Source organism: Pan troglodytes, chromosome 12 (genome assembly GCF_028858775.2).
Source record: "Pan troglodytes isolate AG18354 chromosome 12, NHGRI_mPanTro3-v2.0_pri, whole genome shotgun sequence".
NCBI classification, from domain to species: domain Eukaryota; kingdom Metazoa; phylum Chordata; class Mammalia; order Primates; family Hominidae; genus Pan; species Pan troglodytes.
The window spans coordinates 80,817,153-80,840,587 of NC_072410.2; the positions used below are offsets into that span (position 1 = coordinate 80,817,153).

Below are 23,435 nucleotides of genomic sequence, written 5' to 3' on the forward strand. Positions count from 1 at the left end.
AGCTAAGTAATTTCCTGAAATTGTGCCTGTGATGGACACCATGACCAAAAGTTCTCCAATCACATTGAAGTCTCTTTGGAACCATAAATAAATATAGCTGACTGGGTGGTATTATTTTAACTGGGCTCTCATAAGCTTCACTAGGAAATGCCACAAATGATTTAACTTTTTCACACAACCTGTCCTGTAAGTTCTCAGCCATGTCGTCATCTTGTTGAGCAACCAGCGTTTCTGTTTAGTCTTCCATTTGCAAATACTTGTTTTTGTTCAAGGTATGAATTTCTCTATCCTCAGTAGATTCTCTTTTGTAAACTCACCATTCATAAAAGGTTTCAATGCATGAGCAATATTTTCTCCTTCTCCATAACTTCATTTCACAGTTGTGTCATTTGTTTTATTTGCTTTGAAAAATAAAACATGTTAAAACATCAGTACTTTCTTTTAGATCATTAAGTTTTCCTACCAGCCTCACAGCTTTTTTGTTTGAATTCTTTTGATACTGACACATTTCATTTGCATGTCAAACTTGGAAGAATGATTTTAACTTCTCCAAAAATAAAAAGCTATTTTCCGTTTTTTTTTTTTTTTTTTTTTTTTTTGCAAACATGCAAACACATAGCTCTCTTTGATGCTCTTTTGTGTCTGTCCTTTTGCTTGAGTTATGGATATATATGTATGAATATCCATATAAAAGTTACTTTCTTCCCAACTCTGTTATAAGAAAATCATAGTCTAGGACGATGATGAGTGACTACTGACCCTCGGCCTCAGTGATAGGAAGAGAATGGGGAGTAGTGAGGGGTATGGTGGTATGGAAAACTACTCAGCTCCAGAGGACTTATTCCTTGCTGGAATGTGATTTCATTATAGACCTTCTAAATTCTTAAAACTTAAAGAAGGTGTAACATACAAATGGAAAAGTGGATCTATTTTAAGTATATGGCTTGATAAATTTTCCATGAATATATCATAGATTGAGGAACAGAACAGCATCAGGACCCATAAGGCCCCTCACACTCCTTTCCAATTGAGACCTTTCAGTTTTTTTAAGAAAAAAGTATTTGGATTCATATGTGAACTCTCAATTTCTAACTTTTGTCAAGTAATTGAAAACATTAAAAAAATCCCTTGGGCCAAACAAAACACATCTCTGGCCAGAGTCAGCTCAGAAGACTACAGCCTGAAACCTCTGGTTTCCATGCTTTTCTTACTGTCTGGCAGCGCACACTTCTCTTCTCCTCCATCTAGAGGGATAGGCAACCATGTTTCTATGTCATGATACCAGCCATGGTTGACCGGGGTCTTTCTCTGGGACTCTGGAAATGGGACACTGGAATTCTCTTTATCCTGGTGACGGTGCCAAAAGTGGCTCCAGGCCTAGAGCAGACCCTATTCCACCATCCATTGAGGAGCAGAGAAAGCTGATGCCCACAGCGAGAAGGAAGCAGAAGTGCAGAGTGAGAGAGTGGGAGAAACTGCTTGGTTCCCCAATGTTTTTCCAGTTTTCGAGTTCTTGGTTCTAGCCCCTCCTGAGGCCAGTATAGATAAGGGCTGAGGAGCTAATTAGGCTGGTAGGCTTCTTCAAGAATTCCAGAGGAACAGTCAGGTGGGTGGATCAGAGTAAATGATGCTGGTGACAGCCAAGGACTGGCAGCCAAGTGGGCGGGGTCTCCATGTGAGACACTTCTTCACACAGAGTCACATCCTAGGCCAGTGGGCTGGGATCAGGGGTAGAAGGCCCAGCAGGCAAGTAAAAGATGTATATTCCCTCAGGTGAGCTTGTAACTGAGTTCTAGATTAAGAAATGTTGGAGACTGAATGATTATTTCCAATTCTCCACTCCCTCCCTGCAATAGAATTATATACCCATGCCCTTTGCCATATGGCTTTGCATACACCCTACTAGAGGAGGTAGAGCCTATATTCCCATGCTATCAGCTGTGGGCTTGGCCAGTTACCTTGCTTTGGCTAATGGAAATATGGATGGACGTGACAACGAGACAGTTCTGAATTGAGGCCTTGAGAGTCATGGGAAGCTTCCACTAGCCCCTTTGTGTGCTGCTTCCATATGTAATGAGAAGAGCCTATCCCAGGTAGCTGCTGGTTCCAGGAGAGAGATATGGAACTGATCTGTACCCAGCTCACCACCTGAATCACAGCCCTTCTATCCAACCCACAGATTGTGAGTGAGGAAAATAAATGTTTGTTTTTGTAAGCCACTAAGATTATGGGATGGTTTATTACATAGTATTATCACAGCAATGTCTGACTTATGCAGAGAAGAACTGGGTCCTAGGCAAAATTAGGGACAGAAGAGCCTGATTGTATCACAATGGGCCCAGGAGAGGGGAGAGGAGAGCTCAGGCTCAGAGGCAACGTGGTGCAGGAATGTGGGTTCTTAGAGGTCATTCCTGAGGGCACCAGATCCATGTATGATTGGAAAAGGGAAATGAGAGTGGTCTGGGGGAAATACCTGTCACCTCATTGATCATCTGGCTTGAAGGAAAATCAGGAGGAACACAGGAGCCAAGTAGTTGTAACTGAGCTGGTGACATTATTCCAAGCCGTTGTATCTGCTCAAACTTTACATACTCTCCAGCTTGGTTAGCATTGACTCAGGAGCTGTGAGCATTGGTGGATCTAGTTGTGAGGATCCTGGGAGGGTAGCAGCAGGAAAAGTAAGGTAAAAGAGGGCACCAGCACCACAGCTCTCAAATGCTCACAAGTGTGAGTGCATGTGTGTGGTTATCTGACGGCTCTTTTATAAATCTGATGGTTGCTTTCTACCCACCTGCTTGCTGTTTTTGTTGACATCTCAACCTCGAGTGGGTTTGAGGCTGGGAGGCTGAAACATATTCTGACCACATTCACCCACTTTCTGAGAACTTGCAGGCTCAGATGAAGCCTGTGAAACCACAGACCTATATAGGACAACTAGATGAACACGGCACAATGGGGTGGCCAGTGATATATGTTGCCACAGCAGAGGATCCTGGGCAGTCGTAGCACAGACAGGGTGTTTCTGATTTTCCTTCTTGAAATTCCTCTTCCCAGGGGCTTCCAAGCGCAGGAAGCTCTTGTCATCTCCTAATCAAGGCAGATGAAGATGGGAGTTCTGTAGGGAGGCGTTTCCACTTAATCAAGGCCAGTCATACCCAGGCTCTAGGATTAGACAGATCTGCAGATCTGTGCAGTTACTTGGGCAGCCTGTTTTCTGTCTCTGCTACCTTGTTATCTGGCTCTTCTCTGAATTCCTGTAGCTTTTCCAGGACTTAAACAATGAGATTAACAGCTATCATTTTTTGAATGCCTACCATATGCTAGGCTCTCTAGTGGATCTTTTACAAGTATTATTGATAACAACAGCAAAGATAACTAATATTTACTAGGCATTTGCTAGGTGCCAGGCACTATGCCAAGCCCTATACTTGTATTAACTCACCGAGAATCCTCACAACGAGGCAACATGGGTGTCATTATTTTTATACACAAATAATAAACGGTGGAGCTCACTCCACCATTTGGATCTAGATCGGTCTGACTCCAGAGCTTTTGTTTTTTCACTGGTGATGCTCTCTTGCTTGATCTTGCTCTCTAGCCATGCCAGGACACTGTGCAGTTGGGCACCATAGGCTGGGGCAGATGCAGAGGGCTGGGATATGGAGTTAGATCAGGAGGATGAATGCAGGATGGTAGAAGTCCAGTGAGTCGTTCATGAAGGGGACAGGTATAAGGTTCAACAAGAAGTATGGTGAGGCCCTAAAAGGCAAGAGGAGCAGAGGTACAGACAACCCAGAAGCCATCAGATGTCCTGGCAGGCAGTCCAGGGGCAGGACAGCAGATCCTGGAGGAGACAGAGCTGGCCACAGCACAACTCGTAGTTCTGGCTCTGCCCTTTACTAACTTTTGGGCAAATAACTTACCTGACCTGAATTTCAGTTTCTTCATTTGTAAAATGGGCATAAAGAAACCTCCTTCATAGGGTTGAAATAGCTGAATGAGATAGCAAACATAAAGCACCAGTGACAGTGCCTAGTCCTGAGGATGTGCTCCACACATAGACTGCTACATTTCTAAGACAGGGGCTCAGGCACAGAGACAGGGAGAACCCAGGCTATCATAACTGAGAGTCAAATAAAGTGCCCCAGGAGCAGCATTCTAACTAACCTTCTGACTGGGATTAGTATTTGTTTTAGAGACTGGAATGGGGTTAAGTGACCTCATTTCCATATAGAGGGTGGCTGAACTGAGTGAACAAGCAGGTACTGGTTTTTTCATAGATGGGTGTTGAAATCCCAGCCCCACACAGCTGACAGGCTCTTGTTCAGGACTTTGGACTTCCAGTCTGATGTCCTTTCGATGATACTGTGCTGGTGGTAAATAAACACTTGACATAAAATATGTTCAAGCATGTCAATGGCACATGCATTGTAATGGTTTTGAAACATGTCTGCAAATTCCTTGATGTTCCTCCCACTAAGAGATGGCATTGAATTCCTCTCCCCTTGAACATGGACCAGCCTCAGTGACTTGCTTCAAAGGAAGAGAATGTGGTGAAAGTGATGCTGTGTGTCTGCTAAGGCTGTTTAGAGAAGCTTCTGCCTGGCTCTGTCTCCCGGGATGCTTGCCTTTGAAACCAGTTGTTATGTTAGGAGAAAGCTCAGGCTAAGTAGAGAGTCCACATGAAATTTTGGACCAGCAGCCCCACCTAAGGTCCCAGCTAACAGCCAGCATCAATTGTCAGATCATCCTTGAAGTTATCCCAGCTGATACCAAGTGGAGCAGGGATGAGCTGTTCTCAACAAGCCCTGCCTAAATTGCTGATTCATGAGCAAAATAAAAGTTGTTGTTTTCAGCCAATAAGTTGTGGATGGTTTGTTTTGTAGCAATCAGTAAATGGATCATGAACTTGCATAGTAGAGCACAGAGGAGAAGCAGCAGGATCCAGTTCTAAGAGCTTGTGTTCCAGAGTCACGCAGTTGATTATGCATTTTCAGCTCTGCTATATGCTTGCTGGGAAAGTTATATACCCTCTCGAGACTGTTTTGTCCTCTGTAAAATGGTAAGATGGTAAGATTGGTTGTATGGGTGTTGTATTAGTTTGCTAAGGCTGCCATAACAAGATACTATGGACTGGATGGCTTAAACAACAGAAATTAATTTTCTCATAGTTCTGGAGGCAGGAAGTCCAGTATCAAGGTACCGGTAGGTTTGGCTTCTTCCGAGGCCCCTCTCCTTGGCTTGCGGATGGCTGCCTTCTCGCTATGTCCTTGCCTCCCAGCATGTGCCTAACAATGTTCACATTTCCTCTTCTATAAGGTCACCAATCCTATTGGATTAGGGCCCACCCTAATTATGATTCACTTTAACTTAATTACCTGTTTTAAGGATGTGTCTCCAAACACAGTCATTCAGAGGTACTGGGGGTTAGGACTTCAACGTACGAGTCTTGTTGAGTGGTGGGGAGTGGGTAGATACAATTCAGCCCATGACAATCGTTACCAGGATTAAATGAGGTAAAACAAACATAAAGAACAGGTTACTGGTGGACACATTGGAAGTATTTAATAAATAATGGCCATTATTATTACATATGTGATGTCAACCTGATTAATTATACCTGATACATGCAAAAAAGGGGAACACCACTATGTATGCCCCAGGGGAAGCTGTGTGTTCCTCTCACTTGGATGATAAGAGAAGACAAGCTCTCTACTAAGCACACTATGTCCCTCCACCTCCTAACCTGGGCCCCTGGCTTAGTGATGGTGGCAAGAGAGGGGTTGAGGAGTCCCCTCTGGAGGAAGGAAGCGGCATTATTTCTTGACCCTCAGAGACAGCTGCTTCCTTTGGGGAGCCTTGGAAGGGGCTCCTTGTTTAAGCCTGGAAGATCCCAGGGTGATATCAGGTAAGGAAAGACCTGGGACAGTGTACAAACCCGAAGTCACTCTGTCTGCAATTGCCTGGGTGCTCCAGAACTGACCCTTGGAGTCATCCCCACTGGAGGCAATTTGGAGAAGGTATTTTTGAGAGAAAGTCTCCACGCAGAAAACCTTTCTGCCAAGTCCTTTGTTTTCCTAATGTTGCCGCAGTGTCTGGAGCTGAATTTTAAAAATGGCATTTTCCTGGAAAGGATTTTTTGGTCTTTTTTGGAAATGTCTCATGTAAAACAAGATCACCAGTGGGCCATTGAGTCTGGTCTCCCCGGGGTGAGCTTGGGAAATGGCAAGTGGGGGAGGGCGAGTCTGGGTGGGAAAAAGAACAAAAAACAGAGTTGGAGGGAAAGCGGGACGTGACAAAGGGGTCAGCATTCATGTGTTAGGAATAGGCTCAGAGCTCAGGATTCATTGCAGTAGGTAAGGCATCGTGGCGGGGAGGGAGGAAGGGGAAGGGGCCCTTGACAGCAGGGCTGTGGGAATGTCCCCTGAAAGCCTCCATTCACCACAGAAATGGACCTATCCCTGGGCCTGCCACCTCCTTCACTCCCTTGTGTGACATGGGTAAGAAGGCAAGAATGATACAACAGAGGCCATGTCTCTTCCATCAGACTGGATTTCCTTCCTGAAGGGAGGAGCTATAGGTGGCATTCATTCTACGGCTCTAAGAGGGTTGCCTTGTATCTTCCCATCAGACTGGAGGGTCCCCAAGTACAGGGACCCTGTCCCTCCTTGACCTAAGGAATCAGTAGAGCTGAGAACCTCCTTCCCTTCCTTCTCTCTGTCTCCGTGAACTCACTGTGTAGGAGGAGCTTGGTTTGTGACCTGCCTGACCCAGTGACCTACTCACAGTCGCATCTCCACCCTTGGAAGCACAGGCAAGACATGTTGACTGAAAGTCATTGCCATGAGCAGCTCGTCGCCACCTCTCTCCAGGCCCAGGGCCAGGGCCATTTCTGTGGCCAAGTGGAATTTCTGTGGCAGGAAGACTCTTGGAAGCTCTTTGCAGAGTTGGCTTTCATCCTTCAGGCTTCTCTGTTGGTCTTCTGTCCATTCCTCAGCCTGCCTGTGCCTCTCAGGCCTGGCCTCAGGTCTCCTGGGTTTGTGGTGACCCTGGGCCTCAGACTGGAATGAGGACAAATAGCAGAGGAATGGGTAGATAAGAATCACTGAATCTCTGAATTAGAAGCCACTCTAGAGGTGGTTTTCTCCATTTTCTTGTCTGGATAGTAAATTCATACAGTGGACACTTAACACCTTTTCTGTGCCAGGCTCTGCTTCAGACACCAGGTACATAGTGGTGGACAAAGCAGTCATGGTTCCTGCCCTCATGGGGCTAAGTGTCTGATATCTGAATATTTGGACAATAGTCTCATTAAGTAGCCATACAGATTGTACTTAGAAAACCATGTTTTTGGAGTTCTCCCTCCCTCCCAAGGCAGCCAATTTCAATTTGGACAGCTCTGAAAGTTACAGAAGTCCCTCCATAGATGTAGTCAAAGTCCTTCCCCTTCATAACTTCCACTCACTTGTCTCAGCCTACTTTCACATCTACCCAGGACAATAAGCCTGTTCCCTTCCGCCTGGAAATCCCTCACCATGGTGGCAAATCTGTTAGTTTTTCTTTTGTTTTATTTTTGGCTATGTTATTAGGTATATTCATGTTTAGGGTTGTTTTATTTTTCTGGAGAATTCTTTTTATCATTTTGTAATTGTTTTCTTTATTTGTTCTGACTTTAATATTGTTTCACCGCTTGGCTTCAAAGTTGTGGGTTCCTACCACCCTCCCATTTCAGGGTGAATAATTGGCTAGAAAGGCTCACAGAACTTTGGGAGATACTTTACTTACTATAATTTTTTTTGGATAATGATCACTTGGTATATTTCTTCTGATTTCATTTCAATAATTCTGTGTTATTATATTTTAAGTGTGTTTACTAGAAAAAACAAAAGGCCGAATTTCTTATTTGATCTTAGTGTTTCTTTTAACAAGTAATTTTAATTCTTTACATTTACTACATTTATTATTAGAACACAGTTATGACTGGTGTATATTGATATCTTTATGTTTTTGTTTTAATCTCTTAGCTTCTTTTGTTTCCTTTTTTCTTTCTGTTAGTATATTGACAATTTTCTATTTTTTTCTCCTACTGTTTTAACAGTTACATACATTTGAATTCTCTCCTTTGAGTGGTTATCCTTAAATTTTTTAACATTCTTTGAATGCTACCAATTTTAAACTGTTTTTACTTACAACACTTCTGACAGCAAATGGGTGGGTTTTTTCCCCATGCTCACAACTGTTTCCAACTCTCTGGGCACCAGCTGGGTGTCCTACAATTCAGTTCAATTCTGACACTTACTGACTGAAGTTAGTGTCAGACTCCACAGGTTTACAGGCTCAGTCTCACAATCCTCCCTTCACTTCAGATGCCTATTACAAATTGGGTGCCTAAGATACTACCACTTCTGTCTGACATGGCTACAAAGTTGTGAGTTCCCACCACCCTCCCATATCAGGTCCAGTAATTGTCTGGAAGGGCTTACAGAACTCTGGAAGATACTTTGCTGACTGTTAGTTTTCTTTTGTGTAGAGGAGCAGATGAATGGCCAGATGAAGAGGCACATAGGACAATGTTCAGCAGGGTCCCAAGCACAAGTCTTCTGTCCATGTGAAGTCGGGGTCTGCCACCTTCCCAACACATGGATGTGTTTGCCAACTCTGAAACTCGCTGAACCCCTCCGTGTAGGAGTTTTTAATGGGAGTTTAATGATGTAGGCAGGATTAATGAAATTGTTGGCCATTGGTGGTTGAACTCAACCTTCAGCCCCTCTCCCCTCCCTGGAGGCTGTGGGTGGAGTGGGGCTGAAAGTTTCAAACCTCTAATCATGCCTTGGTCTTTCAGGTGACGAAGACTCCTGAATCTATCCACATGCCCTCAACTACCAGTGCTCTTATTAACATACAAAAGATACTCACCACTCCATAGATGCTAAGGATTTTAGGGGATGTGTGTCAGGAGGAACAAAGATCAAATACTTATTTTTACTATATCACACTGTGCAATTTAGGTTTACACTTGGCTGTACATCATAGAAAACAGTGGATTAAACATTTAGGGGTTTATTTTGCAACGAGAAGACTGGAGTAAAAAGTTCAGAGCTAGTACACATCTTTAAGGATATCATCAAGCACCCAGGGTTTTAAAATTTAATTATCCTTTTCTCTTACTCTTAGTGTGTGACTTCGTCCTGTCTTCATGGTCTCAGGGTGTCTGTTGTTCCTCCAAGCATTTTGTCCTTATTGTAGGTAGGAAGAAGAGAAAAGGGTAATTGGTAAAGGGCAAAGCATTCTTTCTGGAAGTTGACCAGTAGGCTTCTGTTTTTATTTCATTGGCCAGAACTGCAATACATTGCTACCTCAGCCTCAAGGGAATCTGGGAAGGTGTGTATTTTTAGTTGGGCACTGTGCTGCCCTGTGAAAAATCAAGATTCTATTAAAGAGAGACTATATACTGTGTTAGCTGCTATAAGTATATATAATTCATGCATATTACTGTAACAATTTTACAGTTAATTAGACTCTGTATATCCTTAGGATGCTCTTATTCTAATTACTCCATCCTAAGTTTTATGTTATTAGTATTTAGCACTTTAGGTCCACTTTGTCTTGTTTGTTTGTTTTGATTTATGAGATAGGGTCTTGTTCTGTTGCCCAGGGTGGTTTGCAGTGGCATGATCATAGTTCATTGCAGCCTCGAATTCCTGGGCTCAAGTGATCCTCCTGCCTCAGCCTCCTGAGTAGCTGGGACTACAGGCACACACCACCACACCTGGCTAATTTTGATATTTTATTTTTATTTTTTTATTTTTGTAGTGACAGGGTCTTTTTATATTGCCAGGGCTGTTCTCCAACTTTTGGCCTCAAGCGATCCTCCTCCTTTGGCCTCCCAAAGTGTTGGGATTACAGGCATGAGCCACTCCCCACTTTGTCTTTAAATGCCACAAAAATCAGACGATAGTATTGTTATTGCTATTTTGCAGTCAATTCTTGTTTAGATTTACCCACATGTTTATCCATTTCTTCACTTACCACTGATTCTTCCACCCTACTCCTTCCTCTCAGCTCAATTTTCTTCTAGAAGTGATAAATTCTCTTGTCTTTTTCTGAAGATGCGATTTTTAAAAAATCCCCACTCTTGAATGATAGTTAACCTTGGCTGGGCATTCTACAATGATAGTTGTTGTTTTCTTCAGCACAGAAAAATTATTCCATTGGTCTCTGTTTGCTGATGCTAAGTCTGCTATTTTTTTCTTATGAATGATATCTCTCTTTAATTCCTGATGCTTTTTTTTTTTTTTTTCTTTTTTTGAGACTGAGTCTTGCTCTGTCGCCCAGGCTGGAGTGGAGTGCAGTGGCGTGGTCTTGGCTCATTGCAAGCTTCACCTCCTGGGTTCACGCCATTCTCTTGCCTCAGCCTCCCAGGTAGCTAGGACTACAGGCGCCGCCACCAGGGCTGGCTAAATTTTTGTATTTTTAGTAGAGATGGGGTTTCACCGTGTTAGCCAGGATGGTGTTAATCTCCTGACCTCGTGATCCGCCCACCTCAGCCTCCCAAAGTGCTGCGATTACAGGCGTGAGCTACCACACCCGGCCTCCTGATGCTTTTATAATTTTTCTGTCAGTCATGTTCTGAAGTTTCACTATAATGAGCCTCGGTGTAATTTTCTACTCATTTATCTTGCTCAGAATTCCAAGAGCTTCTTCAGTTGAAGCTCTACACTTTTCATTAATGTAAGGATTCTCAGCCATTACCTCTGAATATTTCTTCCCCTTCCTTCTCTCCAATTTCTCCCTCTAGCATTCATATTAGATGTAGGTTGGACCTTCACATTCTATCCTTTACGTCCTGTATTTTCTCTGTATTTTTTTTCTCTTTTAATTGTTTAATGTTACATTCTGGAAAATTTTCCAAGATCCATTTTTGGTTTACTAAGCCTCTCCTTCAGTTTTGTCTAATCTGCTATTTAATCGATGCTTTGACTGTATCTTTTATTTACAGAAGCTCTAGAAGTTACTTTTTCAAGTTTATCTTTTTTTAGAAACAATATTCTATTTGTACTTTATGGTTTCTGTTCTTTATTTCAGATTATTTTATTTTAAATTCTTGAGGTGAAAATCCTCTTATTCATCTTCTAGTCTTTTTTATGGTGGTTCCTTTCCTCAGGTGGGTTGTAATTTTTGGTTGTGAATTCATCTTTAGCTGCTTTTCCCCTTGGGATAGAGAGGATCTTCTGTAGAGAAGTTTTCTATTCTTCTAGAATTTCTCTATGTGCCCCAGGGAGACTGTTGAGGACAAATTCTTATACTAAGAATATAAGAAGAATTTTTTGATTTGGGATTCAAACACTAGGTTGTGAGGGCTAATTTTATGCATCAACTTGGCTAGGCCATGGTACCCAGTTTTTGGTCAAACACCTAGCTAGGTGTTGCTGTGAAGACAATTTTTTAAAGGTGAGATTAACATTCAAATCAGTTAGCATTGAGTAGAGCAGATTACCACCCATAATGTGGATGAGCCTCATCCAGTCACCTGAAGGCCTGAAAAGGAAAAGAAGGAATTCTGTCTCTAGGCTGCCTTTGGACTTGAGCTATGACATTATCTCTTCCCTGGGTCTCTAATTTGATGGCTTGTCCTGAAGATTGTGGATTTGCCAGCCCTGACAATTGCATGAGCTAATTCCTTAAAATCAATCTCTCTCCCCATCCCTCTACCCCCACCCCTCCCTCCCCTCATTTCATTGTCCAGTTGGTTCTATTTCTCTGGAGAACCCTGACCAATATAACAGGTAAGCAGTGTAAATTTGTAGAACACAACTGTGTTTGGTATGGATTTGAAGTTTTGTGGGCCATCAAAACTCTAGCCTCTAGACATTAGGACTTATATTTGGATAAATATAATCTTGGACCATCAAGACATCAGCTGAGGTTTTCCACTCTGAATAGGAGTTTTAATTTCTGGCTCCTAGAGATTTTACTTTGTTTATTTATTTGGAGACAGAGTCTCACTCTGTTGCTCAGGCTGGACTGCAGTGGCATGATCTTGGTTCACTGCAACCTCCACCTCCTGGGTTCAAGCGATTCTTGTGCCTTAGCCTCCTGAGTAGCTGGGATTACAGGTGCACTCCACCACGCCTGCCTAATTTTTTTGTGTTTGTAGTAGAGATGGGGTTTCACCATGTTGACCAGGCTGGTCTTGAACTCTTGGCCTCAAGTGATCCACCTGCCTTGGCCTCCCAGAGTGCTGGGATTACAGGTGTGAATCACCACACCCAGCCAATTTTACTTGATTTTTATGAGCTTAGCTATATTTACAAAATTGTTTCTTTTTCTTTTTTTTGCTATGTATTACTGGTATTTTAATGGGTTAGTAGAGGGAGTGGAAGTCGATGTTAGCTCAGTGTGTAATGTTTCTGGAAACTGAAAATCTTACTGGGTTTTCAGATTGTTGAAAACAGCTTTCATGTTCCTCCCTAAGACTTCTCTAACCAGTTGCCCTTTAAATGATGAGGTGTGTTATCTCGACTGGACTTTTATTCTGCTGTCCAGTTTGTTCATGTGCTTCCTGAAGAGTGGGACCCCAGCCAAAGCTGCATTCCTCAGCTATGGTCAGACTAAGAGGTCAGAAGCCACTGTCACTCTACATTCTGGATTCCACACTCTTCCCCATGAGATCTTAGGTTCCAAGAAGTCTTTGGGCTAAAACATCACAGTGTTGGCAAAGAGTCAGCTTCCAAAACCTGTAGTGGGTGGAAAAAGAGTAAGAACCGTCATAAGAAGCTGGGAGGTTTTAAAAGGTAACTAGGATTTGGAGGAGTTAAGGTTAAAGAGATGTGGCCCAGCCTGTGGGGCCCTGCAGGGACATTCCTAGTCCTTTCTCAGGACGAATCATTTCATGGCAGAAAGCTGCAGGAGACAGCTTCAGTGTTTTCTTTATTATTTAGGTTATTATTTGCATTTGGTCTACTTTTTTCAGGCTTAGATTTTCTTTTTTCAGGATATTGTGCAAGCACCTTAAATCTCTGTTTAGAAACCTCGCTGTGTTCTGTTTGGTGTGTTTTGTTCTGATAAGCCTGGATTTTATAACTGCCAGGTCTTTTGTAGAATGGCTGGAAGCAGGGACCTGTAGTCTGATGAAGATAGTTGCTAAGGAATAATTCATTTAGTGTAGATTAGGAATCACGCCAGTTATCATCTCAAAAGGGAAGGACAGAGGGAGATGGAGAGAGGGGGAAGGAGAGAGAGAGAGTTATCAGGTAGAGAAAACCTGCTATGTGACCTTTCTAAATCCCTTAACCTCTCTGAGTCTCAATTTCTCTGTCTGTAAATAGAAAGCATTTGACATTGACTCCCCTGCCTCAAATGATCTGAGCTCTGATTTCTCTGGTAGAAAAAAAAAAAAAGACAGTGATGTAGGTTTGTGCTGCTGGGAAGAAAATATGCTGCATATCTTTCTTTCTTTCTCTTTCTCTCTTTCTTTTCTTTTGACGGAGGCTTGCTCTGTCGCCCAGGCTGGAGTGCAGTGGCGTGATCTTGGCTCACTGCAACCTTCGCCTCCCGGGTTCAAGCAATTCTCCTGCCTCAGCCTCCTGAATAGCTGGGATTATAGGCACCTGCCACCACGCCTGGCTAATTTTTGTATTTTTAGTAGAGACAGAGTTTTACCACGTTAACCAGTCTGGTCTTGAACACCTGACCTCAGATGATCTACCTGCCTCGGCCTCCCAAAGTGCTGGGATTACAGGTATGAACCACCGCCCCCAGCCGCATATCTTGCTTATCTTGTAGCTACATGTCTCAGAATGGCAGTTTTAAATTCTCGAAGTAATAATAATAGCAGAATTTTCTACAGTGCTCACAGTGGGCCTGACACTGTCCTAAGCACTTTATCAGCCTGTCTCGTTTAATCCTCACAATATCCGCGTGAGCTAGGTACTGCTACTATCTTCATGCTGGAGGTAAGAAAACAAAGACACAGAAAAGTAACTTGTCCAAGGTCACACAACTAGAATATGCCAGAACTGGGATTGAAACACAAGTCATGGGACTCTAGATTTAGTGCTGTTAGCCCACAGATGTAAGAGCTGAGAGGTAGGGAGCTTGGGGAAATTCAGAAAAGCCATGAAGATACTTTTTTCTTTGTTCGTTTTTGAGATGGAGTCTCACTCTGTCACACGCCACCATAACTGGCTAATTTTTTGTATTTTAGCAGGGACGGGACTTCACCATGTTGCCCAGGCTGGTCTCAAACTCCTGACTCAGGCAATCTGCTCATGTGGGCCTCCCAAAGTGCTAGGATTACAGGTGTGAGACACCACACCTGGCCCCATGAAGATACTTTAAAAGCCCTGGAAAAAAAGAAAGAGTAAAGGGGAGACAGCATAGAATGGGGGATTTGACTTAGTCTTGATGGGAAGGCATCTCAAGAAAGTATGTATTGAGGTGAGCTCTAGAGAATAAGAAGGTGTTAACTAGGCATGCCAAGGAAGAGCCTGGCAGGCAGAGGGGTTTGGATATGCTAAGGGAACACAGTGAAGTCAGGAACTGGAAGGTGTCTACGCACTTGGGGTTTAGAGAATAGGGGAAGTGGGGCAAAGTAAGGCTGGGCAGGTGGGCAGGGGCCTGCCCATGCAGGGCTTTCTGTGCCTCTGTGTTTCTCAGGGTTTCTCAACTTTACCACAATTGGCATTTGGGGCTGAGTTAGTCTTCGTTGTGGGGACCACCCTGTGCAGTGTAGGATGTTGAGCAACATCCCTGGCCTCTACCCAGTAAGTGCAATAGTGTTCTTGCTCTGAGTCGTGACAACCAAAAATGTCTCCAGGTATTGTCAAGTGTCTCCCAAGGTGAAAAATTGTCCCTGGTAGTACATCACTGAGCAAGATATTTCACTCTCTTGGTATCCTTTCTCACAAGATGTCTACACAATGGACCCTGAGTCACAGGGTGACTTTCTAGACATGGGTATTGACTTGGGTCTCCTTTGGCCAGGTTGTACCCCGGCCTGTCCAGGTAGGTAAAACCTCTTGGATTCTCTCCTTGGAACCTGCCATGCTCAAGCAGAGGTATTATCATTGTCAGGGTGGACAATGCTGAAATTAGTGCACCGAACTAGGAAATGAAGACCAGAGAAATGCATCAGGTTCAGAGCAAAAACAAAGGGTTTCTTTACAACCAGGGCATCTAATGTTTCGGCACAATACAATACTTTCCCAACTTGCCCAGTCCTCTTTCTCCTGAAACCAACGTCAATGTGTAGTGCTCAACAAAGCAGGCCTTTTACAGAGAAAATGACCTTAAATCAAAGAGAATAGAAACAAGATACTTGGCATAAATGGTAATAATAACCAGGTTCCTGTGAAGGGCTAAAATATTGCTAGTTTAGTCAATGATTGTTGTGGGAATTTGTACTTTTCAAACTCAATATCAAGCCCTTCTGGAACTTTTTGTCAGGTGTTTTCTGCTGCTGCCAAGTAACCCAGGGAAAAGGAGAGAGTTGTTTTGTCTAGTGTGTTTCTTCTATCCCCGGAAAAATCAAGTTCTAGGTGGGCTGCTTTTTTTGTCTTTTTTTTTTTTAATGGCATGAGTTGATGCAAACGCTGGTAGTCTGCCCTACCAAGATGTCCTTGAAGGATGACGTTTATCTAGGAGCTATCCTGGGCCCTTTGTTTTTTTGTTGTAGAAATTCTGACTTCCCTTGCCTTCAACCTGTAGGACTTCCAAGCAGGGCACAATTTGACTAAAACATTGTAATGCCAAAAAGATTGTCCACAAAGAAAACTGTGCACTAGCCTTTTTCACATTTCCTGGTCTGTTCCCCTGATTCCTTGCACCTCTTACCTGAGATCATGACCTCTTCCAGACGGCCTGTGTCCTGCCTGGAGGCCACCCCCGCAGAGGAAACCCTGCTCCGAAAAGCCACTTTGTCTCTTAGCCTGGAGATTATTTGGGGCAGACTGTGGCTCTGGGTAGGGGGCCAGAGCACTCTGTCCAGGTCATAACTAACTTCTAGTTACCTGTCTCTCCTGTTAAATGATTATCCCTTTTTCACAGTTGAAAAAGGAGGCAACTCAAAATTAGAGTTGAACTTAAGGCAAAAAGTCTGAGGTGTCAACAACCACCACCACGATAATAGTGAATATTAAGTAGTTATTGTCAGCCCTATGTTAGGTGGTCTGTATACGTTATCTCATTTAATTATTTAATTACCTCTATGAGGTAAGTACTACCACTGTGCTCATTTTACAGATGAGAAAACTGGGGCTTAGCGAATTAAATAATTTGCTCAAGGTCACACAACTTTAAAGTGGCAGAGCCAGGGCATTCAAAGCTGAAGTATTCCTTGTGCCCTCTACTCTTTGTTGTCTCTCTTGATCCTTTTAGAGGCTTTACAAAAATATTTGGAGGAGGTTCTTGGTGTTTCTATAGAATTCCACCTTTGGACACATGGAAATCTTGATAACAAATCTTAACTATTTCTGAAAAAGTTGATCTCATGTATGGCTTTTGGGCTGTGCTGGGATGAACATATTCTCTGCCCCTTATTTAAATTTTGTTGATATTCGTCCGGGTGCCATGGCTCATGCCTGTAATCCCAGCACTTTGGGAGGCTGAGGTGGGTGGATCACCTGAGGTCAGGAGTTTGAGACTACCCTGGCCAACATGGTGAGACCCTGTCTCTACTAAAAAAAAAATTGAAAAACCAGCTGGGTGTGGTGGCGTGTGCCTGTAATCCCAGATACTTGGGAGGCTGAGGCATGAGAATCACAGGCTGAGGCATGAGAATCACTTGAACCCAGAAGGTGGAGGTTGCAGTGAGCCGAGATCGCACCACTGCACTCCAGCATGGGCAACAGAGCAAGACTCCTTCTCAAAAAACAAACAAAACAAAAAATCCAAAGAAAGCTTTATAGTTACAAATATCTGTTTCATTGATCAAGTTTATCATCACCTTTATGGATACTATTTATAAAGATAATATGGATTTTTACCTCTTGGCATTATGGTAAACCAAGGTGATATCACTGGGCTTTGGTTTCTTTATTTGTAAATGAAGGATTTGGGCAGCTTGATCTCTACAGTCTCTTGCCTTTACACTCTGTGTGCACTTGGACATATGCACCTGTGAAGCCCACTTAAAGACCTGGCATCCCCTTCATGAGGCATCAGTCATGGCCCACTGGCTCCCAAAATGTAGAATTCAGGTTCCAGGTGGCCATCAGCATGTCTGAGGATTTGTAAGTCCAGTCATCTAAGCAGCTGGCCTCTTCACCCAGGAGGCTGCTGTCCACCTACAGCCTCCAGCCCTCATTATAGCTCGGGATATATAAACAGTGACGGGTATAAACTAAACTAGTTTGCCTTCAAGGAGCTCCTGCCCTTCTTAGGGAGGGCCCTTGAGCCAGTCTTTTCACTCTGTAGGCTGAAGAAGAAACTGAACCCAGTCCCCAACTTCTGTGGGCAACAGGAAAATGCCACAGAAAGACCAGGTCGTAGAGCTACCATTCCAGGTGTGAGTTTCCCTGGGAAAAACTTGCCATGGAAAAGGCCCAAGAGAGGAAACATGTGGAGCCCAGAGTAAAGGAAAGAGAGAAGGATGATGGTTAATCCTGTTTAATGGTTAATTCTGGGTATGCTGGTTAATCCTGGGGGCATCAGAAGATAACCCATCCTAGAAAGTTGCCTCCCCACAAGGTCTGTCGGTACTGATCTCATATGTGGGTAAAGAAGGACCCAGCGGAGGAAGAATGGGCTTAGCTGAGCACATTCACACGTATGAGAGAAAACTTTGCCACAGTGTAGGAAGAACCAAGTGGGTGTGGGAAGCCAAGCTGGTCATTGTCGCAGCAATCCTGATGCATAAGAGGTAAAGAGGAGAGAAAAAATTAGTCATCTAAAATTGATTGAGGTCAAAATTATGGCATCCCAATTGGAGGCAAATCACGATAGACTTAAAAAGACTGGAAAGTGTTTGTTGTGTGGTGTAAAGCAGGGGTTAGTTTGCAAAGTATAGCCTGTGGGCCAGATATGGCCCACTGGCCTGTTTCTACAAATGCAGTTTATTGGAACATCCAGCTACTCATTTATGTATTACCTATGGCTGCTTTTGTGTTGCAATGGCAGAGTTGAGGAGTTGCAACAGAGACCATCTGGCATACAAAGCCTGAAATATTTACTATCTGGCCCTTTACAGAAAAGAGGCAAGGACACATTGTTCCAAGTCCTGGATCCACAACTTTGGATGCATACTAGCTTTTGTAACCCACCTTTCAACGTCTGAATTTCTCATCTGTAAAATGGGGGACTATGTTACCTGTGCCCACTAACCACTTAACTCACCGAGGAGTGAAGACACTGAATGAAATGAGTGTGAAAATGTACATTCAGATGTAAAGAGTTATGCAAATGCAGAGTGTTATTAGGTCTGTTTTGTAAGTATTTGGCAAAAGAGAGAAGACGGAGAAAGTTGATTTTTTTCTCCAATGAGGCTAAAGAGAAAATAAACAATAAAGGTTGCCAAAGGGCATGTGCACCCTTTTGTCTGTGTCAGTTAATGTGTAGTTTCCAGTCAATGGAAGCTCGGTTATTAAAATTAAAGAGGAAGAAATAAAATTCACAGCCACCTTGAAAGGACTGAACAGATTCATTAACAGTGAGGTACAGTCAGAGGGGGTAGAGGTACAGGTCTGAGGGTGTGCTGACCCACCTGGGAGCAACAGAGTGGGACTGAGGGAAGGGAAGAATGAGAAGACAAATCAGGAACTACTGCCTGGGATGTGTTTATATGGGCAATTAAACATTGTTTATCTGGAATTCAACTTAGCTGGGCATCCTGTATTTTTATTTGCTAAATGTTGCAACCTTCCCCCACCCTGAGTGGTTTTGGTCGGGCAACCAATCACAGGACTCTGCTCCCTGATCACGGAGCTTGTTGATGTTCAGTCCTGCAACTCTGAATCTTAAGCAGAGAGAAATAAGGAGAGAAGGCAGTTGAAGCTGATCATCTGATGGCAATGTTCCAGAAAGATCTTCAGAGCTGCCCAGTTCTATCTTTCCCAGGACTGTAGTTCAGGCTTGCTTTTAATCTCCAAACTATGCCATTCGTTTCCAATCTATCCCTTTCTGTTCCTTAAACTAGTCAGAGTTGGTTTCTGTTGCTTGCTGTCAAAGAACCCTAACCTAATATCTCAAGACACCCAAAACAGTATCCAATAAACCATGGGGATGGGTAAAGGGGTGGACAGAGAGGGGAGGAGATTAACTAGGGAAGGCTGTTTTTGAGTGTAGATCTGGACATAGGCAGAAGAGGGGTTGGGGGAGTGGTGAGAGTATTCTCAAAATCTGGTGAGTTATTTATGTCTGCTATAACAAGAAGAAATAGGGAACTACTAAAGGCTCTTGAGTAGGGGAAGGACTTGATAAAAATGACATTCAATTTAAAAAAATATTTCCAAAGCTGGCCTTTAAGTGTCTTGGAGGGGAAGATGGTGGCAGGGAAGCTGGCTGGGGGGCTGGCTCCATGGTCCAAATGATAGTCCAGGGGTCTAGTGTGTAAGAGTGAGGCACTGAGAATGAAGAGGAAGAGAAAAATGGTGAGAATCAGCTCAGAGGAGACTGTGGGATTTTAATGACTTTCTGGTCATGGGGAATATCCAAGAGCAGGGAGGGAAGAACTCCAATTGGGTCATGAGCCACAGTAACTCATCTGTGGGGGCTCCATGACCATGGGCTTCCCAGGACCTGTGGCTGCAGGGTGGGCCCATGGTGGGGGTGGTCTGAAAGGAGCAGCTCTTGGAGGCCCTTGGGCCCATGATGCTTGTTGGCTGTGTCTCCACTCTGGGGGAGGGCTGTGGTGAGTACAGGCTGCAGCAGAAAGTGACAGGGATGATTAAAGGGATGGAAAATCAGGCCCATGAAGAGAGGTTAAAGGACTGCAGCTATTTAGGCTGGGGAAGAGAGGCAGTCATGTAACAGCTCCCTTCAAGTCCATGCAGGGTGACTGGTAGACGTGTGCTAGGCAGCTGCCCGGTGCAGCTGCCCGGCACAGCTGCATATAGGGGGAGAGAGCACCCCTGGAGCGAGCACCTCTGCAGCGAGGGAAAGGCACGCTCCCGAGGGAGGCAGAGGCATAATTACAAAGGCTCTTTTGTGGTTTCTGAAGGCCCCTCTCCCCTCCCCTTTGTTTTTTGCATCTGTCATTATGCTGTGCAAACCACAGCCAGGCCTCTTGACAGCACCAATATCTGCCTTCCTGAACACTCGGAAGGTAATGTGGCTATAAAATTGACAAGTCAGATAAATACTAGTACAAAGGGTAGACTGTGTGTAGCTTTGTGCAGCCTTCTGACTGGTCTCCCACCCCGACCTGGATAAATCCTCTGTCTGCATCCCTCCGGTCACCCCCAGCCTCGTCCATTCCATCTGGGCTCCTTCTGACGGACTCCCCAGGAGCTCACATTTGCTCGGCCTCTTTGTCTAATTTGTCACTTTGACAACTTGAAAGGTCTTTTATTTCTTCCCAGGTCAAATATGTTTCATTTCACTTAAAAAAATTTTTTTTAAAGCTTCCTTTTTTTTTTTTGCCAGGCCACACTCTGGCTGTCTTGGCTGGGCTGCCACAGTTTTCCCGGAGGAGGCCCCAAAGCCCCTGGACCACACTCCTCAGAGGGCCTACTCCCGTGGTGACTGTGTTGCCCTGATCCTCAGCAGAGGCCATGTGGGCAACATGGTCATGGAAGGAAGGTAGCTTATGAACTCCGCATTCAGACACTTCAGAATTGGAGCTGGGCGGGGTGGGTTGGGGGATGGGAGGAGGAGGGATGGGGAAGGAACATTAGTCAGGATTCACCACCAAAGTGTTGGAATCCGGCTGTCCAAAAGCCCAGAGCTAAAATTTATTTGGTTTTGGTCCTGTTGTTAATGAATAGAGGGTGTCAGCGAACCTCACTCAGTGTTAGCCCAGTCTCCTGAGTAGGTGAGGAGAACCTGGAAGCCATAACCCCACCAAGAAGTTCTGTCAGGGAGCAGGGAATTTAGACCTCATCAGATGCCTGTGGAGTGACAGAGATCCCATTCACCACCGACAGCCTACAGCTCATACCCTAGCAGCGATCGAGGAGGTGTGGGTAAGGGGTCTTTGGGGCCGCCTCCGGGAGAGACTGTGACTCGCTGGACCCATTATGTGCTGTGGCCAAAGCCCTTGACCCGGATGGGGAAGGGGTACGGGAGAGGAGCAGGCACAGAGTCTGCTCATCCAGGGATTCTCAGACGAGCTGAGCCTCTCCCTAAACAGGAGTAAATGCCCCAAATCCCCTTCTGCCAGGGATATGGGGATGCCCTAGGGGCAGGCCTAGCTTGTACTCCCCGCTGTGAGTCCACAGCGTGCAGCACGGGGCTGAGCACCCAGTGAGCAGATGGCTCTGAGGCTGGCAGTTCAAGCAGTGGGGCCTCAGAAACAGGCAGAACTGCCCGCCATTCTCCAGCTGCGACTGCCCTCCTCTGCATCTGCTAAGTGGGCATGACTGGCACCCACCTCTAGAGCTGCTGTGAACATCGAGTAGCACCGTGCATGACCTGGGTTTGGCATGCTTGGCATGGAGTGAGACCCCATAATGTTAGCTACTGTTGTATTAATAATAATTTATTTTCAATATGACTTATTTAATGGAATGGATGAAGCAAAGGACGAGATTCAGCGGGAAGGGCTGGGCTTCGAAACCTGATCATTTCTCATTTTAATGCTGCTGCCTCACTGTGGTCAGCCTGAGTGGGATCGGCTGGCCCAGCCTTCATTTTACCTTTGTTGCCATCTCTCTTTGCGGTGGTTCTTTCTCTTCCTCCTCCTCCGCCTCATAAGCAAACGGTAAGGCACAGTTCTGAATCTTTGGTTCTGTAAAGAGGCGTGCCCATCTCTGTGCTTGATTCCACTGGAAAAATAAGAACAATTCCTATTATTTTCGGTTCCGAGACCTTGAGTGCGTCAGGCTTCAGGTTCACTTCCTACATCTCTCCACGTCGCCCGGATCTGCAAGTAATTTAACCTTGTTTTCATAGAGCGCAAAGACGTTCCGCTTGTTTACACTGGAGACAAATTTTCCTCAATTGACGCAATCCTATTGATTAAATAATGACCTTCTTCCTCATTTAAAGGTAATTTCGGTTGGTATCATGACGTGGAGGAAGAAAATGAATGCCTTTTCTGTCTTGCTGTCTGAAGGGCAGGCAGTGAGGGCGGACTCCCAGAGCTCTGGGCAGGGCCCTCTCATTTTTCTCACCTGTTCTGGAACTTCATCAGGCTTCGGAGTGGGGCTAGTGCTGGGACCCCTTGAGGAGGTGGGCTAAATAGGACCAGTCTTGATTAGGGAAATTAAAGAGCCAGCATTTGCTTTGTAACAGATGTCAAGGCTGGGGCAGAGTAGATGCTACTTTGTTTTAAAACTTGATTTGCTTTCAAGACTTGTACGTAAATTATTTTTCAAGCTCATATCACACGATATAGTCCGGGCATGTCATTTGAGCCAAGGATTTAAAATCAAAGGGAAAGGCAATGTGCAAGTTCAGGAAGAACTTCAGGGAACAGCTCACACAGGAGAGACACAAAGATGGGAGCCTGGGGGTGGTCAGAGAGTTGTTGGGTACACTTGGGTAAGTCCTTTAACTTCTTCTGGGTCTCGATTCCTCGTTGGTAAAACAGGGGTGACTGGATCAGATGACTTCTAAGGTACTTTCTTGGTTCCATGTTCTGTGATACGATGGAATCTGGAGACCCGGTTATTATTTGCTTCCATTCCAGATCCGTGTACTGTCTATTTCCATAAGGATAAGAACAGTGGATGACATTTGGAAGGATGGGACCTCTGTTGTTCCATTTTCTTTCTGTGAGGTCAGGTCAGTGCATTGTGTGTTAGCAATGCCATTTAAGAAATAGATATCCCTATATGTTCTGTAGGAGAATGCATATTTTGCAATGATCTGAAAAATTATCCTAATGCAAATACAGAGTGGCATAAATACCATGGCTGGACAGGAGCTAGACATTAATAAAAGAAAATCGGAGCTGACATTTTAAAGGTTTTTGCCCTATTATAGCACATCTAGGCATTCCTTCATTTTCTCTTTACCAGAGGTTGGCAAACATTTTCTGTAAAGAGCCAGACAGTAAATATTTTAGGCTTTGTGGGCTATAACATCTTGGTTTTAGCAATTCAACTTTGCTGTAGTAGCAGAAAAGCAGTCACAGGTAAGATGTAAACAAATGTGTGTGGCTATATTCCAATTAAACTTTATGACCCTGACATTTGAATGTCATATCCTTTTCAGGTGTCACAAAATATTTTCTTGATTTTTTTCAACCATTTATAATGTAAAAACCATTCTTAGTTCATAGGCCTTCACAAAAACGGTCGGTGAGCTAGATTTGGCCCCATAACCACAGATCGCTG

At 44.2% G+C, this 23,435-nt stretch overlaps 2 long non-coding RNA genes across 3 annotated transcripts in view; one reads left to right on the plus strand and one right to left on the minus strand.

Annotated features, from left to right (window-relative positions):
* The window catches only part of LOC107973442 (uncharacterized), a 1,262,479-nt gene that overhangs the window by 31,194 nt on the left and 1,207,850 nt on the right, over positions 1-23,435 (plus strand). The gene's annotated exons all lie outside the window — the stretch shown is intronic.
* LOC459175 (uncharacterized) lies at positions 5,546-22,805 on the minus strand. 2 transcript variants are annotated; one of them, XR_010149142.1, is made up of 5 exons: positions 22,269-22,805; positions 21,792-21,920; positions 12,431-12,737; positions 9,169-9,236; positions 5,546-7,061 (listed from the first exon to the last, which is right to left on the minus strand). It is a non-coding gene; the product is annotated as an uncharacterized LOC459175 (long non-coding RNA). The 2 variants fall into 2 exon arrangements; XR_010149141.1 differs by lacking the exons at positions 5,546-7,061; positions 9,169-9,236 and having other exon boundaries at positions 12,338-12,737; positions 22,269-22,800.